The following is an 18565-nucleotide window of genomic DNA, read 5'->3' on the forward strand; positions in this document are numbered from 1 at the left end:
TGCTGCAACTCCCCATTCTCTAATTCTGTGAATGAAAAGCTCATCCTTGGACAAACCCCATTAACGGATGTTTTGTATCTCCTCCCTTGAAAACAACAATTATGCCTCTACCAGCATCTTATCTGAAGCAAACCTTCTCTGCCTCATCCCCACCAGGAGCTTTGCTATCTCTTAAGGGACCTCCTCAGGGTGTTTGTGAACAAAAGCAAGTGTCTTATCTGGTCACTCTCTCCTGCACTATCCTGCCCTTGGAAAATGTGAATGGATTTGCAGAAAATATAGCCTCTGATAGTCTTTCCACCCCAGCAATGGCTAGAAAGGCAGCCTCGGCTTTCTTGAAAAGACTGTGTAATTTCATGCTACTATCAGAGCTGACAAGGAGGCAACCCCTAGCCCTGGACCCTTCAGCTAAGTTCAACTCCAGGTCAAGTCAGGGGCCCCCAGCAGCTCAGGGGCACAGGATCCACAAGGAAGAAATTCCAGGATGTTGCCAGAAGCTAACAACAGTTCCCAGCTGTTCCCAGTCGCCTCTTGCCATTGAAGTAGTTTGGAGTGAGGGGTCTTCACACAGACACAGCAGAAGGAGGGTCAAATGAATGACTGTGCCTCTGGGCCAGGGTGGAAGACAGACCAGTGAGAACAGAAGTCCCTTTGTTATTGGCAGCTCCTGCACATGGCCCCTAGACCCGTGACGGAGACCTCCCTCTCCCCCAAACCTTGGGGACCTTGACATCGGTGGTATTGATGCAGCTCTCCTCATGTAATGACGGTAAACTGCTGCTTGCAGCTTGCCTAGGGCCTGGAGCCTCGCTCTGCAATTCCTTTTGGACCACAGGCTGTGAAACTCTTTTATTAAAAGGTAGTTCCAGAACTGATCTCCCTTGAGTGGAACAAAAACAACATCTACCTTAGAACTGATTTTGTGTGGAATGCCTGCTCCCTCCTCTCCACAGCTCCCCACCCACCCATATTCCCCCAGCCCTAGTCTTTGTCTGGCAAGCCCCTGCTCATCATTCAGGTCTCAGTTTTGATGTCCCTGCTCAGAAATGCCTCCCCTGCCCACCTTTCACAAACCAAATTATGCCCCTCCTCTTAACACATTCATCCATTTTGCCTGTTTTTTTTTTCCTTCCTAGAACTCCCTACAGCTTGTACTTGTGCATGTGTGTGTCTGTGCAATGATTATGTCCGCAACTAGTACTTCAATCTCCTGATGATAGAGGCTATGTTTGTTTTTTCATCACCAAGAACTCACATACCTGCCTGGTACACTGTAAGTGATCAACAAATAGTTGTTTTTTTAAAAAATGAATAGATATATGAATGAATGAATGAATGAATGAATGATTGATTTAATATAGAAGAGTATCATCTTCAGAATCCTAGAAGAGATGCTTTACATTTATCACGAGTTACAAAGCCCTTAATACACGGTATCTTAACTGTTTCTTTATTTTTATGTAAAAAAATATATATATATGAAGATGAGGAAGACACTTGATCCCCAAGGATTTCACAGGCTACGAGGGGGACCGGACATGTAATTTGTCAATTCCAGATGCTACATTCTCATTAAATCCCCACCTGTGGGGTAAGCATTATGATTTGCATTTGACAAGGAAACATTAAGATGCTCAGAATCATTAAGTTCTTTTCTCAAACCACAGAGCTAGTGAGTGCCAGACCTAGAAGCCAGGTCTCCCGAATCCTGGGACAACAGGTGTTCCACCAGCTGTCCTCCTGCCTTCTGGACTTGGCCTGTTTTTCAATTCTTGCATTTGAAAGCAGATAGGTCCAGAATTCTGGGAAAACACACTATTCACCAGGAGTGACTCTAGCAGGACCAGGAGGTGGTCTTGCTTCAGGAGCCTGACACCCTGCTCCCTGTTCCAAGCTAGGTACTAACTCATTCTGAGAAGCTTGGGCGACAGCTGTGAATGCCCATTCTCACCCCCACTGAGCTGGTTTTCATGTCTTTCCTGGCTCAAGGGATTTCAGAGGGCTTGTGCTGAAGAGGTTTCCCTTTGAATGTCAGCAACTATCTGAGGGGAGAATGTCAGCCATTAGCCAATAACTCCAGGTCTACTCTACTTGGTTATGTCAACACTCCAAAGAGAAGATATGTGCTGGATGGGCGCAGTGGCTCACACTTATAATTCCAGCACTTTGGGACGCTGAGGTGGATATGGGTGTTCAAGACCAGCCTGGGCAACATGACAAAACCCTGTCTCTACAAAACACATACAAAAAAAGTTAGCTGGGCACAGTGGTACATGCCTGTAGTCCCAGCTACTGGGGAGGCTGAGATGGGAGGATCACTTGAGCCTGGGGGGCAGAGGTTGCAGTGAACAGAGATCACACTAATTGCACACCAGCCTGGGTGATAGAGTAAGATCCTGTCTCACACGCAAAATATGTTCTGACTTAGAAACTGCTCTTGCAAGAGCCAACTTGATGAGCACCTGTGAGCAAGTTTTCTATACTGCAAAGCACAAACCTTTGGACTTGCAAAATTGTGTTATTTGGGGCAAGTTACTCAAATTCTTTGAACCTTACCTTCATAATCTGAAAAATAAATTCTGATGATACTTGTGAAGACTGAATTCGATGAATCATATGCTTGTATCATGTGATAGCTCTCACCATCATCCTCCGGTTTTTTAACCTTCATTTTCCTCCTCTATTTCTTACTCCATCTTTCTCTTGGTCCTTATTTCATTCTGTTATTTTCTGGACATTTCTCATATTGTGAAGGTCCTTTAAGTTCTGATCATGTCCTCTGGAGAGTGACTTCCCACCTCCCAGTGGTCAACACGCGGGAGAGTCCAAAATAAAGCACAATTAGAATTTCCTGGAAGAGTTGAGAACAGGGAATTTTTAACTCATTCTTGACAATAGAGTGGAAGGTTTCTGGTTTGAGGAACATGCAAGGGCTCTCTGAGCACAGTGTTTGGGGTGTCCCATCCACATAGTGGATCTTGAGAGCTAGGCAGAGGAAGATGAGACTCACAAAGTTTCACAGGGCCATCGTGGAAGCTCTAGATAGCACCTGGAATGCTCTCCCATGGCTATGGAAGGAGTTTAAGCACAAGAGTGAAATATCACATCTGTGATTGATGAAGGTGAATCCCATGCTGGCCACGGGAAGGATGGATAGGAGACAAGAGAAGCTAGAGACAAAGATACCAATTAGGAGGTGTTTAAAGTGAACCCTCACAACCATGGCAAGGCAGAGGGCCCAGACTAAGGCAAAAGACAATGAGGATAGAGATAAGGCAATGGATCAAGAGATACACCTAAAACGCCAACACCACACATGGGACTTGGCAATTGATTTATGCAAGAGGCAATAGAACGAGCATAAAAATGCTCCTGCGTTTCCAGCTTGGGAAGTGAGGTTTCCAGTGTCCCCTTTAAGAGAGATTTGGAATGCAAGAGAGACATGCACGATAGGCAGAAACAATGAATTTAGTTGGTGACATGTAGTGTGAGTTATTTATGGGACATCCAGGTGATATCCAAAAGGTGTGCAGCAAGTGGATCTGGAATGGAAACGAGACATCTGGATTGGAGATATAGTTTGGGAGCCATTTGGCATGAAGGTAATAAGAGAACTTGTGAGTGACTAAGAACACCATCAGGATAGAGTCCCTATTTTAAAAAATAAAAGTAAAAAAGCTGAAACACTGGCATTTAGAGAAAGACAAGCCAGCCAAGGAAAGCAGGAAGGAATGGACAGAGAGACAGGAGAAGTAGGAAGGACTAACAGGGCCGGGTGAGGGTAAAAGGAGGAAAGAAAGCAGCCATATGGCAGTTATGCAAATTCATATGTTGAAATTCATAGAACTGTACACCAAAATAAGTCAATTTTTTGTACAATAATATTTTTAAAATTAATAAAATACCAAAAGAAGTTCTTTATAAACCTATTTACCAGTGGAGGAAACCACTGTTAACACTTTGGCAGATTTCCTTCTAGTCTTTTCTATTACACACTTTTTGAAATGAAATTATATGTGCAATTAACAAGTACAAATGTTACCTTTCCCAATTTATATTAAATTGTTTTAAAATTCCATGTGCTACATAAATAAAGTGGCACCAATACAGGGAAAGAAGGAAGGAAGGAAGGAAGGAAGGAAGGAAGGAAGGAAGGAAGGATTGGAGGAAGGAAGGAAGGAAGGAAGGAGGGAGGGAGGGAGGGAGGGAGGGAGGGAGGGAAGGAAGGAAGGAGGAAGGAAGGAAGGAAAGAAAGAAGGAAGAAGGAGGGAGGAAGGAAGGAAGGAAGGAAGGAAGGAAGGAAGGAAGAAGGAAGGAAGGAAGGAAGGAAGGAAGGAAGGAAGGAGGAAGGAGGAAGGAAGGAAGGAAGGAAGGAAGGAAGGAAGGGAGGAGATGGGAGAGGAGGGAGAGAGAGAAAGAGGAGGAGGGAAGGACAGAAGGAGGGAAGGAAGGAGGGAGGGAAGGAAGGAGGGAGGGAAGGAAGGAGGGAGGGAAGGAGGAAGGAAGGGGGAAGGAAGGAATGACAGGGAATTTATGAATGGATGGATGGTGGAGACGATGAAAGGAAATGGAAATAGTGAAATAGTGGGGGACAGAAATGGAATGGACATGGAATGGACAACAGGAATCAATGGCAAACCTACATAAACCCACAAACAAGTGGAGGGCGAGGAGCCCCCTCAGTCCAGACCCATGTAGCAACTCTAACTTGGCTGCACTCTCTATCCCATCCCTCCCCTGGCTGGGGGGTCACCCACCATCCCTGTGAAGCAAAGAATTTAAATATTGAACTCTATTACCAGGGAATATTGCCCTGGAACCCCATGAAAGCAAGAGTGGTTGGATGCGGGATTTGGGGCCGGCATCTTGCGCAAAGTGGCGTTGGAAGTGTAATAAGCATTGATAGGAAATTATGGACTCCAAGTTCCAGGCCCAGCCCTGACGCTAGCATGGTGAGGCCCAGAGATCCTCCTTAACCAGATCATGGGCTTCGCCACCATTTATGAGATGGGGTCTACAGCACGGCAGTGTTCACCTATAGCCTTCATAGTAATGCTCCATCTGTTTCTTCATGTCCAACTGCCTGTCTCATCTTCCAAAGCCAATAACAGAGTAATGAAAAAGAGGTGTGATTAATTAGCATCTTCTCAAAGTTTCACCTCCCAGAGAGTGTCTGCTCAATAGCTAGTGTGGCCAGGCAAAGCTAATTAGGGTAAGAGGAGGGGGAATCTCCTTTGTGACTCACTGGAAGAAGCTGCTTGGAGGGATCCCGCTTTTCCCTCACCTGGCCCTGTGACCCCCTACATATGTGACCACAAACCTGCTTAAGATGTGCCATGGAAGCCCCATAGCATTTTAATTTTTGCCTTTAATTTGTGGCTCGATGAGGATCTTGTTTGCCCTTCTCTCATCATGTGAACACCACCGACAGCCCCAGGAATAAGATGAGGTTGTGAGATTCTTTCGAAGAGGAAAATGAGCTTAGAGCTCCAAATTCTGGGTTGCACGTGGGCACGACACTATATCTTGGGCCCAGCTGGCAAAACAGATGGGCCCAATGAGCCTCCAGGTAATTGAGAGGAGGCAGGAGAAGCGGACAAAGCAGCCACAAAAAGGCAAGGATGAGAGACAGAAGAGACAAGGGACCCTTGCTAATCCCACTGATTTGCAGAAGGGCCGTGTCCCAAACCCCAGCACCCTACCTGAGTCATGATCGATAATCCTCACACTAGCATCTCAGGAATGGATAGTAAAGCACCGGAACCACCATTGATGAAAGCCCAGGAAAGCTTGGACCTTTCAAATAATCTCGCTCTTTGCACTGGTTGTCATGGGCTTTTAATGGAGCAGAGATACAACTGAGTTGAGTATCACCAGGTAATTTTTGCTGCCTTGAAATGGGAATATTTTATCTGCAGATAATTCACAAGCGAAGGGAGAACTTCATTAATTCGATGCTGCCTCATTCCACACTGCAGAAATTTCGCAGTAGTAAAGAGAAGTGCGTTAATGTCCTGCTTATAGAGAGGTAAGGTGCCTGCTAGCTTTAATTCTTTGGATTGATCATCTTTTTCTTTTCTTTTTTTTTTTGAGACTTTGAGTCCGCTTCTTGCTTCCGCCTGAGGGCTGGAGTGCAGTGCCATCTCCACCACTCTGTAAGCTCCTGGGCCTCCCGGAGCCCCACGCATTCTCCTGCTCTCAGCCTCCCTAGAGTTGCACCATACAGGCGCCCACCACCACACCACCTGGCTACAATTTTTGTATTTTTAGTAGAGACGGGCTTCACCCTGAGTTAGTCAGGATGGTCTCGATCTCCTGACCTCGTGATCCACCCGTCTCGGCCTCCCAAAGTGCTGTGATTACAGGCATGAGCCACCGCGCCCGGCCTGGATTGATCATCTTTCTAACATACCTAATTAGCTTTATCTAGCTGCAAAAGGGCCTTACATGATCTAAGGCTCTCATCCTAGCCTAAGTGTCAAGGAAGAACAAGATGGAACCAATGGACTCAGAGGATGAACTCTTAGTGGAGAGTGGGCAGAGGCAGAGAGGTGCATCATGGGGCTGCTGGGGGAGAAAGAATAAAGGAAAGAGCTCATGGCAGAGGGCCTCAGGGATGTCCATACCCACATGAGAAGGAGAGCTCCCTCTCACCCTTCCTCTGTACTCTGTCTCCACGCGTGGTCATGAATAGTATGGTTTTCATCCTGGTAATGAAGTGCACTTTTCCATCTTTGCAAAGGTTACCAACAAAGCAAAGACACTGCCAGCATGCACATCATTTCATTTAATCCTCACAAGAACCTGTGGAGAGGGTTATGTCATTCTCATAATGTAGATGAGGATTGATGTCCAAGAACCAGTGCGTCCAAGGTAACCAGCTAGTCAGAGCCAGGATCCACACCAGGTCAGCCCAGCTCCAAAGCTCATGCTCTTTTCAGGCCTGGCCCCACCACTGCCACTGAACCTTGCAGCCCTCCCCACACCATCCCTCCCCCACCCAATAACATGGCCTCCAGAGTCAAAAGCATTTCCAGGGCCTCTTCCAACAAGGCCTGAGAAACCCTGGGTGGTCTAGAAACCTTGAAGTGAACATTGAGTTTTATCCTGGAACAAATGAAGAGCTGGAAATAAAAGGTCCTTCCCAAACTGGAAACAGCTGGGCCCAGCTGAGGAGTAGGCTCAAAATCACCTCTCCACGCTGCACCATGCTTCAGGAAGAGGCGTATCCATCACAGGGTCTTGGAAGTAGGCCAGGGGTGTCTGCTGAGAGAGGGTGCCACTGGTCTGCACAAGTGTGGGGAAGCGGGGGCTCAAGGATGCTGGGCAGCTGTTCAGGGGAAGCTATGTTTAACGGCAAGGACTGCAGAAATGCCCCTGCAGCTCTGTGGACAGCTGGAAACAAGGCCAATTTGCAAGCATCCAGGGTCATCCCTGCACACACATGGAGGCAGAAGGGAAAGAAAGGAACGGCTGTTCCTGGAGCACCTACGATGTGTTGTAGGCGCTAAGCCATGTGCTTTCACAGATGCTGTCTGAGACAGTCCCAGAGCTCTTCAGGGTCAAAAGCCCCTTCTTTCCCAGCCACCGCCAAGACTGAAGCACCCTCCACAGCAGCCTGTGCTTGAGCCAAAGTTCAGTTCTATCCTGTATTTTTTCTTTAAACCGAGCTGGACTACACCACCCAGAAGAGGCCTATTTTATCCTGAACCTCCTAGGTTCATATCTTTATGATCTTTTGTACACATAGGAATCCCGCCTTCCTAGGTCTAGGCAGGGGGCTGATGATCTTTAGTACACATAGGAATCTTTAGTACAAATCTTTAGTACACATAGGAATCTTTAGTACAAATCTTTAGTACACATAGGAATCTTTAGTACACATAGGAATCCCGCCTTCCTAGGTCTAGGCAGGGGGCTGATGATTGGCATGATTAACAAGTATCCCCAGGTGATGTGTTTAGGTAGGTTGTCCCCAGAGCACACTTTGAAAGCATTGCTTCTTTTCTAGGCGATTGTCTTAAAGCCCCTTTTTTGGGACCAACGCTAGCATGTGGCCCTACTGCCCTCTGCTCTCAGAATTCCCTGCTTCTGCCCTGATATCCAGGCCAGCTTCCAGCATCTTCATTTCAATAGCCCCTCAGTACAGCCTCCACGCACAGAAATTTGGGTTTTGTACCTCCCAGGTCACCTGACTATATTCCATCAGCCGAGCCATACACACTGACAGATCTGCCTGCAGGAGGACCCTTTATGAATTTGTCTTGCCCCTATGAATTTTTCTTTTTGGCCTTCTGGACCCCAGCTCTCCTCTCATCCCTCGGTACTTTTCCCCTAGCCCACCCCACGCCCTCCTACTCCACCCTTGGCCCCAAAGAACTCCATCATCTGAGCTGACTCCTTGTCCCCTAAGACTACATGGCAGGGGAGAGAGTCTTAAGGTCTCCAGAAGTTCTCAGGTGTCACACACATATGCAGTCTAGCAGGAAGGAGAAATTGAGCAAGTAAGTGCTTTTCAGAATTTACAAAGGAAGTAGGCCAAATGGCAATGATGATGGAAATCCGACATGGAAGCCGAAATTAGCCTTCTGGAAAAAGGATGCTCCTTTAAGTTTCCAGTCTTAGCTTAAAGTTTTCTATGGATCATGCATACTACTCCACGCTAGAGCTGTGTTAGCTTGAATGCGAAATGAATGTCTTAAATAGGTTATGGTTAAAGGGGAAAAATGAAGAAAACCTGTGCCTTTCTCTATGATATGCTTAATTCTAGAGGTTAGGTTTTTATACTCCGAGATGGAATAAAAGATCTCTAATCTATTTCTCAGAGCTGCCTAGGAAGAAGGAGGCAAGGTGAATTTGGTTGTAAAGAATAGAGAGGCAAGAGCCCAGTGCATGAAACGAGCCAGTGTTTCAGAGGCTCGGTGATGAACGTGGGTTTCAAAAGAAAAGGACATGAGAGGAAGCAAGGTGATATGGACAGCACGATCTGCCATCGCTGGTCCTGCTAATAACACAACACATCAAAGTGTTGTGTTATTCACTAATGATAATTAGCACAGAATAATATTAGTGCAGGAAAAAAATGATACCCCCCAAAAGAAAATCATCTTAGCCCCTCATTTTACAGATTGGAAAACTGAGGCCTAAAAAGAAGGAACCTGCTCAAAAACATTGGCCTGGCCAGTCATCTACAGCAAAGATGAGAACAGCTGCCCAGTGATCCCTGCTGCTCCCCAGCCCTGAGCATCTCCCTTAACAGTATCTGGCTTCTAATTCATCACGAGGCTTCAAGGGCTTCTGTGTTTGGCACAAAAGTGCAGCACTTTGACCTGCAATAAATCACTGCAGCTAATGATCTCCTTGCTCCTTGTGACTGTCTGTGGACAGCCTGTTCTCACTCACTCATGCAGTAAGACAGCTGAGGCCACTGCTTACCTTGAGGGAACCAGGAGAAAGGGGGCATTGAAAGGAGGAAGCTAGATTTATATTCTTTTCCCCTCTCCCTCACCTCCTGTTCCTTCCTTCCTTCCTTCCTTTCCTCCTTCCTGTCTTATTCCCTCCTCCCTTCCCTCTGTCCCTTTTTCCTTCTGCCCCTTCCTTCTTCCCTCCTTTTTTCCTGTGTCACACAAATATGACACTATAAACAAGCAATTTCTATGCTAAACCCCAATGCCACAACCTTGGTCATTTGGAATAGCACCCTAACATGGTCACTTCGAGGTTGGAGTCTTATGCAGTGTGGAAGCACTTGGAGGCAAGCTTGGCTGTTATCTCCTGCCACACAGGGGACTGCAAAGATGCCCATGTCCTGGTCCCCAGGCCCTCCAGGTTAGACAGTTTCTGCTGCTTCGGGGCCAAGTTTTGGTCACAGGAATCCTTTGCCAGGCTGCCTCAGATCCCATCTGTATTGATGACCACCCAGCACCCCTTCCTATGGCTCTTGCCTGGTATTCAGCTCCCTGAATCTTCACTGCTATGGAATCTACAGATTCTACTTGACTCCCCCAACCTGGGGGAATCTCATCCTGGCTTTAGGGTCTAAGTCAAGCACTTTCATTGCTTCCCATAGACATTTTATCCATTTGTGAGACATGGCTTCTTCTAAGGACTCAGGCCTAAACCATTTGCCTCTCTGTGCCTCAGTTTCCTCTTCTATAAAAATAAATACCCACTCATAAGATTATTGAAAGGATTAAATAACTTAGTACATGTAATTTATTTAGAACATTGGCTACCATATAGAAAGCACCATATAATCAATTACTATTATAATTAATGATGTGTTGCAGCTGCCAAAAAAAAGTAATTGTTCTTTAGGCTGCATTAATGGAAATATATAAGTATAATAGTGGAGGTGATAGTCCTTGTATAATCGCCACTAATGAGACCACACACAGTATATCTCAATTTCAGAGGAACTATTTTAAGAGAAATTTAAATAAACTGAAGGGTATTCAAAGGAGATGGACCCAAATGGTGTAGAAGAGTAACACCTTCTTATATGAAAGGGGGCTGTATTAGTTCGTTCTCATGCTGCTAATAAAGACATACCTGAGACTGGGTAATTTATAAAGGAAAGAGGTTTAATTGACTCACAGTTCAGCATGGCTGGGGAGGCCTCGGGAAACTTACAATCATGGCTGAAGGGGAAGCAAACACGTCCTTCACATGGCAGCAGCAAGGAGAAGTACCAAGCAAAAGAGGGAAAAGCCCCTTATAAAACCATCAGATCTCGTGAGAATTCACTCACTATCACGAGAAAAGCATGAGGGTAACCACCTCCATAACTAAATTGCCTCCCACTGGGTCCCTCCCATGACACGTGAGGATTATGGGAACTACAACTCAAGATGAGATTTGAGTGGGGACACAGCTAAACCATATCAAGGGCTGAAGATCAGAGATGGTTAATTGGATGCAGAGAAATATGGAGAGAAGGGGAGGAATAGAAGAGAGGGGCCATAGAATGTGTCTTCAAATATAGGAAAGGCTATTTTTCCATCTTCATCTTTGTGTCCCCAGGTCCTGGTAGGATGCTCGGCACTAAGGTCATGCTTAATAAATTTTATTGGTTCTACTTGGTTGAAAAGTCAATCAGGTAATCAATCAGTCAATATATTCATATGGATGAACAGTGACCTGATATTGGAAATTATAGGGAAATAATAGTAATTAGCATGAATAAATTTTGAAAATAATTTTTACAGATAGGAAGGGAATTCCCTTGCCCGTGGAAGGATGACTCCTAGCGTCTGTTCAGGAAGGTGATGCTGCTGGAGGAGGGGCTCAGTGTAGAGGAATTGAAACCGGATGATGTGGATGCTTTCCAGATTTTCTGTTTCTCAGACCAATACAAATTTTCTCCACCAAAAAAAATCAGAGGAATTACAGAGGGTTGCCAACTTTTTGCCAACAATGGATATTACAACTAATTCAATTATCATCCACTATTGCAGTCATTCTGTAAAAACAAAAACCAAAAAAAAGCACGTTTTAACAGAAGGGAAGAAAAGGAAAAACATGATCTCAGAAGAAAGGAAATGCTTTAAAGTCATAACCTTAGCTTTCTAAACATCACTCTCTTTTCCACACTCTTCTATAAAGCAGTGAAAACATGACTGAGCAGCACCAGTTTGAGGGCCATATGTGAGAACTACTGAACTCAATGACTTCAAAGTCCTTCCCTGGCCCAGATACTTGCCTTTCCCAGTCCAAAAATGGAGCCAGGCACCTAGCATGCACTCAGTGCATATCTGTGGAAGAAATGATGGAATCACTTGCAGGCATTTGATTTCAGGCAACATTCCTCATCCTCAAGATGCAAACCCCATGCTACAAGTACAGAAGCAACTCCCCAAAAAGTTCATGGAGGAAAAAGATCAGTTAAAACTCGTGAGGACAGGCTGGGCACAGTGGCTCATGCCTGTAATCCCAGCACTTTGGAAGGTCAAGACAGGAGGATCACGAGGTCAGGAGATCGAGACCATCCTGGCTAACATGGTGAAACCCCATCTCTACTAAAAACACAAAAAATTAGCCGGGCGTGGTGGCGGGCGCCTGTAGTCCCAGCTACTCAAGAGGCTGAGGTAGGAGAATGGCGGGAGCCCGGGAGGCGGAGCTTGCAGTGAGCCGAGATCCTGCCACTGTACTCCAGCCTCGGCCACAGAGTGAAAATCCGTCCCAAAAAAAAAAGAAAAAAAAAATCGTGAGGACAGAAGAGAGGCTACATTGCTCTGCTCCAGCTGACCTTTGGAAAGCCATCTTCTCTCTACCACATGTATTTCCCCCACCATTAATGAACACCCTACAATTTCCATAGTAATCAGCTGTTAATAGGGCACTTGTGTTCATCACATCATTTGTTCATTTATTAAATGTTTATGGAGCATTCACTGTGTACCAGGCACTGTGCTAGGTTCTGGAAAATAGAGAATATTAATAATAAAGTATTCTCTCTCCTCCAGACATGGTGGTACCCCCGTTCTGTGCTCCCCAGGCATCATTACCTGTCATGTCCCCTCAAGGTGCCATAAACTCCTCCAGAGCAGGGGTTGCATCTATTTCTCTCTGGATGCCCAGTGCCTGGAAGGATGCAGTGATCAGATAGAAAGAACCAAGACAAGCTCTGCCATATTCTCAGCCTGGATAGAAAAAAAAAAAAAAATGCCCAGATGAGTAATGTGGCTGGTGCTGATCGGGCAGCTAAAAAATATTTGATTGGATAAGCCCTGAATGCAAGGATGGCTGCACAATCTGCAGGGCCCAATAGGAAATGAAAATATAGAACTTCTTGTTCAAAATGCAGGGAAAACATGCCTTTACAGGAACTAAAATATAAAGCTTTTTTTTCTTCCTTTCATGGTTTCTTTTTCAGTTAGGCATGGTGAGGGTTTTGTATTTGTTACTCAGTATCATTCTAAGGAAAAAATCTAAGTACCATTAATTTTACTGTTCATCTTTATATTATTCCACGTTTTAAATGCAAATATAAGAGTGCTTAACTCAAATGCAGAATCACCAAAATTATATAATTCAAAATTGGTAGTCTGTATTTCATTCTTACCAGAACAATGGAAACAGCACAAAGCTATTCTTACCAGAACAATGGAAACAGCACAAATGTTTTTATTACATTTCTTGGTACACATATATTCTACCAATGCTTTCTACCTTTGGTTTACTGACGAGTAAGGAAGGACTTCAAGGAAAGAAAACTATGGCTTAACTTATCTTCGCTTTTCATCAACCATCATTCTTGGCATAAGTGGTTGACTAATACAAGGAAGTAGCACAAATAAAAATTCATGCTTTTTTGAATGCCATTGCCTTCCTTTTGCACTCAAAGTAAGCTCTAGTTCAAATGGCCTGTCTTGTATACACTTTAAATCATGCTGATCTCCCAGACATCCTGGGTCCACCAGAGTTCTGTGCTCATGGGCATCACGAATGCCCCAATGTGAATGGCATGGTGAAGTACTGTGGACACTCACACTGTGCATCTCTCCTCTGTTCAAGTGTGTGCTTCATTGTCCCATTGGACTCCACTTACAAAACATAAGTTCAAAGATAAAAAGACTAAGAATTTAAGACTGTGGCAGCAGAGCATTAAGCTCAGAATGAGTCATCGACAAGCTCATAAAGCCATCTCTGCTTAGAGGGGCCCCAGAGTTCACAGCCAAGGGAACAGTTCCTGAAGGCTGACTGAAATGCTGAGTCCAGAGCCCTGAAGACCCAGGTTAGTTAGGCCAGGTAAAGAGGGGAGACTGGTTGCTTATGGGAGCTGCCTTAGCAAAGAGAAAAGCACCCAGGCTCTGCAAAGAAAATGGCAAATGAGGGTCTGTCTCCCTGAAGGACTCAGAGAGGAGTTTGGGATGAGAAACAAAAGAAAGAAGTTACAGTCCTCTTACACTCAGCCTCAAGAAACCTCCTAGAACCCAGAAAGGGAAAAATAGCCAATACAACACTCTGATATTCACCAGGACTCTGAGGCCTGAGCAATTTCACTGCTAGCTACAGAAGGGCCATCTTTCACATTGCTGAGAGTTGTCATGGGAACGGAAGTCAGGGGCAGTGGATTCGGCACTGGCCATGCAGCCAAGTGAGTTTTCTCCTAGGACAGGACCTAGGACAGGACCCACTCCTGGCCTTTATTCAAGCCTTGCCAGATGGAAATTGGGAATGCCATCCTTAACTAACAGCAAACGAAACCGCTGAAATGCCTCTTCTAGCACCAAGTCTTCTTCAGCTGTGGGTGAACTCTCCGGTTTTCTCTCTGGTTCACCAGCCAGATGTTGAAAACCTTTCCAACTCTGGACAATGGTCCATGCCACCGTGCCAAGGTGTCCTTGGCTAGGTACCTTTATGGGCCTCAGTTTCCTCATCTGAAAATAGGGGAAATAATACCTGCCTCAAAGAGATGTTGTATAGGTTAAACAAGGTAACACATGAAGAAAGGAGTATTCTCTTTTTTTTCCTGACACATCCCCCTTCATTTTGTATATTCTACCTCCCTGTTCAGAAGCATTCCTGCTCTCTGTGTCCAAGAAGGTCCTGAACAAATCTTAACCCATCCATGGTGCTTCTATTTCCAGCTGTCACTGAATACTCCCTTCTTTTTTTTAATGTTTATCTATCCCACACATTAATTGGTTACATTCAGCGGGCTGACTGCTACTGTGAAAAAGCGATGAATGACATTGGATGAATTTCTAAACTCAGTGAGTCTCAGTATTGTTTGTTTATCATCAGAGTCCTTAGCACAATTCCTGACACACCAGAAGCACACAGTAGATTGAATTATGACAGTGTTCAGCTTCAAACTCTTTTAAAAAGTTTCCCTTTGGCCTCAAAAGGTAGATGATTGATAGATAGATGATAGATAGATAGATAGATAGATAGATAGATAGATAGATAGATAGATAGATATAGATAGATGCTAGATAGATAGATAATAGATGATAGACAGATGATAGATATAGATAGATGATAGACAGATAGTTGATAGAGATAGATATAGAGAGATAATAGATAGATAGTAGATGATAGATAGATGATAGATAGATAGATAGATAGATAGATAGATAGATAGATAGATGATAGATAGATAGATATGGAGATAGCTATGTATCTCCACACTTCCATCATGGCCTGCCAAGGCCCTCTGCATTATCTAGCCCTTCCCCATTCTGTCCTCATCTCTTGTCATCCTTCCCCTTCATCATTACTTTCCAACCCCACTAGCCTGTTTTCAAAATGTCTTCTCAAAAATGTCAATCTCTTTCCTATAATAAGGCTTCATGTAAGTTCTTCCCTCTGTCTGAAATGACCTTTCGCCACTGGTGGCAAAGCTAGTTCTTTCTCACCACAGAGGTCTCAGCTTTATTGTGGTGTTCTTTGATCATCTCATCTAAGGTGGTCTTCCAAGTTTCTGTGATGGCAGAAATTATGTCTTTGTTGTTCATCTCTGGGTACCAGCATTTAGCATTGTGCATGACACACAGTTGGTAATTAACAAATTGAATGAATGAATGAAGGCAAGCATACATAATAAATGAAGTAAATATTATTTTTTCTTCTCCTCATGCATGCATTTTTTTCTGGGTGCTTTGCAAATGCAAACAGTATCTTCCACTAGAATGCCAGCAGGGTGAGCATTATAGATTTCTTTTGTTTCCAATCTAGCATGCAGCACAGTACAGGGCTTGTATACGACACTCAAATTTTGAGGAATGAATGAATTATTGAATAAATGAGCAAATGGGCACGTACCCAAAACTTGCTGGACTGAACTGAATTAAGTAAACCTGCCGGTATAAAGGAAGTGCCACATCCTTGCACCGGCCAACATGTGTTCTGCATTTGTCAGTGATGCTTTCTTGTGTTTGGTGTGTTCACATGGTCGTCACCATCAGCCTGCTAATGGGATCATAAAGGAAGGGGAATCAGGGTCCTGGGCTTTTTCAGAGTCATCAGCTCAAAGCCCTTTTAATGTGAGTTCCTGATTCGATTGGGTGTGGAGAGAAGAGAAAAGGTGATGAATGGCCCAAATACAAGGAAAATTCAAATACCTGACTTTGTTCTTATCTCGGGAAGAATGTGACAGCCTGAAAGAGTCAGCAGCAGGCACACTGAGTCATGATGAACTAAGAAACTCAAGAATGTCCCTTGATAAATGTTTGCTGGATGAATGAATGCTTCTGTTGCTTATTACCTTTTAAGTGAATAGGGTCAAAGGTTGCTATTAACCCAAGGCTCATGGGGGAAAGATATTCTTTGTGACCTGGCAGGAATTATTACCAAGGGCAGACGAGGCCAGCAAGTTCACATGGCTAATGAAGACAGGGTCACAGGTTTGAGGTCCCCTAGAGACTAGTTATCTGCAGGCAGAGAGAAAATCTGCTTCACAGCCATATTACATGCCCTAATGCTGGGCAACCGTCTTGCAGATTCATGCATTCCTCCTGGACCATCTTGTCCAGGAGAGAAAGGTGTAGGACGGATGTGTTTGCTGAAACCCTTCATCAAAGGAAAACAACCAAATATTTGTTTACATTTGATTAGGACATCTTACTGGTGTTGGTGATGATGATGACAGTCGCATTTATTGAGTAGTTACTCTGTGACAGGTGGTATGCTAAGCTCTTCACATGAACTTTTTCACTTGATCTTTACATGCATGTACAATCATGCCACCTTACAAATGAGAAAACTGATATTAACAAAATTACTTCACATCCACTCTCTTATCCATGTCATCTAATTGAATTCACGGTAGGCTTGCAAGGTAGAGTTTATTCTCTTTCTTTTACAGATGGGAAAACTGAACGTGGAAGAGATTTTTTGATTTATCAAAAATCACTCATCTGGGAAGTGGCAGATCCTCCTACCAGATCCCGGTATTCCAAAAGTCAGGTCCATTCTCTTAGCTAGGACAACACAGAGACTGTTTTTTCTTGACAAGTAGATTAATAACATGGTCTTTACACATGAAGTGTGACAAGTTGAAGACCAAGGAAAGCAAAGCTGATCATTGCGAAGAATTACCATCTAAGGGGTGACCCAGCCCAAACCCAGGGGTTTCAAGGCTGATGAGGGGGCACAATGAGATATAAAGGGAGAGACCAAAGGGTCCTTCCTGCAAGTCCCAGCTGTGCCACTTACTGTGTGTGCTGGGCAAGTTACTTGACATCTCTGGGCCACTAGGCACTGTTCTAAATATTTTAAATTCATCAACTGATTCAGTCCTCATACTACCATTTGAAGTGATCATTAGTTAACCTCATTTTATGAATGAGATAACTAAAAAACAAACAGACCGAGCAGCTTATCCAAGGTACCCAACTAAAAACAGGCACAATTGGAATTTTGATCCAGGTAGTCCAGTTTTAGTGCCTGTGCTCTGAAGAGTCACTGCATGCTACTAGAAATAATAATAAAAGGGCAAAGGGCCTGGCATGATGGCACACATCCATAGTACCAGCTACTTGGGAGGCTGAGGCACAAGGATCACTTGAGCCCAGGAGTTTGAGGCCTGCCTGGGCACCATAGCAAGATCCTATCTCAAAAAATAAACAACTTAATTAATAAAGAATAATAATAACACCTAGTTCATAGGCTTTGGGGATGTAATGCACACAAAAATGCATAGTAAAGTGTCTAACATGTAGTAGTACTTATTCAATACATGGCATATTTTATCATTGAATACATTTCTACCTTAGGAGGTTTATTTTTCAATAGGCATACAGGAATATCATGATTAGCTGCAGTTAGATGATACAGACTGATGGATGGTCCAGGATGGTCTAAGACTTGAAATTAAACATTTCGTGCATGGGCCAAGCTACAATTCCCAGAAAAGCATCTAACTCAGCAGGCCAGTTCTGGTGCTAGGCCTATTTCCTAATGATGGGTTCTAGTTCAGGGTTACCAGCAGTCACAGGAATACAAAGCAGCAAGAAAACAGGGGTAAGTGGTACTCTATACAAGTCTGTATCTAGGAGTTCCATCATCAGCCAGCAAGACCCGAATCATTGGGCTGCAACTCCAGGACAAGGCTACAAATCCTGGGGAGGAAGATCCCATGAAGGCAATCCAGGGCTGAGACGTAGATATGTTATGAAAACAAGGGCTTGGGCACAGAGACTAAGGGAGAGATAGGTGGCTGGGATCAAGATAAAGTTTATCCCAGTTACCAGATAACTGGACAGATGATAAATATTAGGCAGGCAACCCAAGTGGGACCTGAAATTAAGTTTCATTTGACCCATCTAGAGTTTCTTAAAACTCTCCTGCCTTGGGACAGCAGGGAGGCTCAGAGCTTGGCATGAGGGGAGACAAAGATGAGGCTGAGAGGTTCCAGCTGGCAGTGAAGAGCTCACCAAGGCTAGGATCCAGGCAGGGTACAGCACATTCAGACTAAAGCTGGATGTGCACCTGTCAGGGATGTTGGGGTGAGGATGCTGGCCTCTGGTAAACGATGGGACCAGTGATCTTTGCTATTCCTTTAACTCTGCAATCCCTTGAATGCAACAGACTCACGCAGTTTTGCTCCTCACTCCTCCCT

This window comes from Papio anubis, chromosome 8 (assembly GCF_008728515.1).
Source record: "Papio anubis isolate 15944 chromosome 8, Panubis1.0, whole genome shotgun sequence".
Lineage (NCBI taxonomy): Eukaryota > Metazoa > Chordata > Mammalia > Primates > Cercopithecidae > Papio > Papio anubis.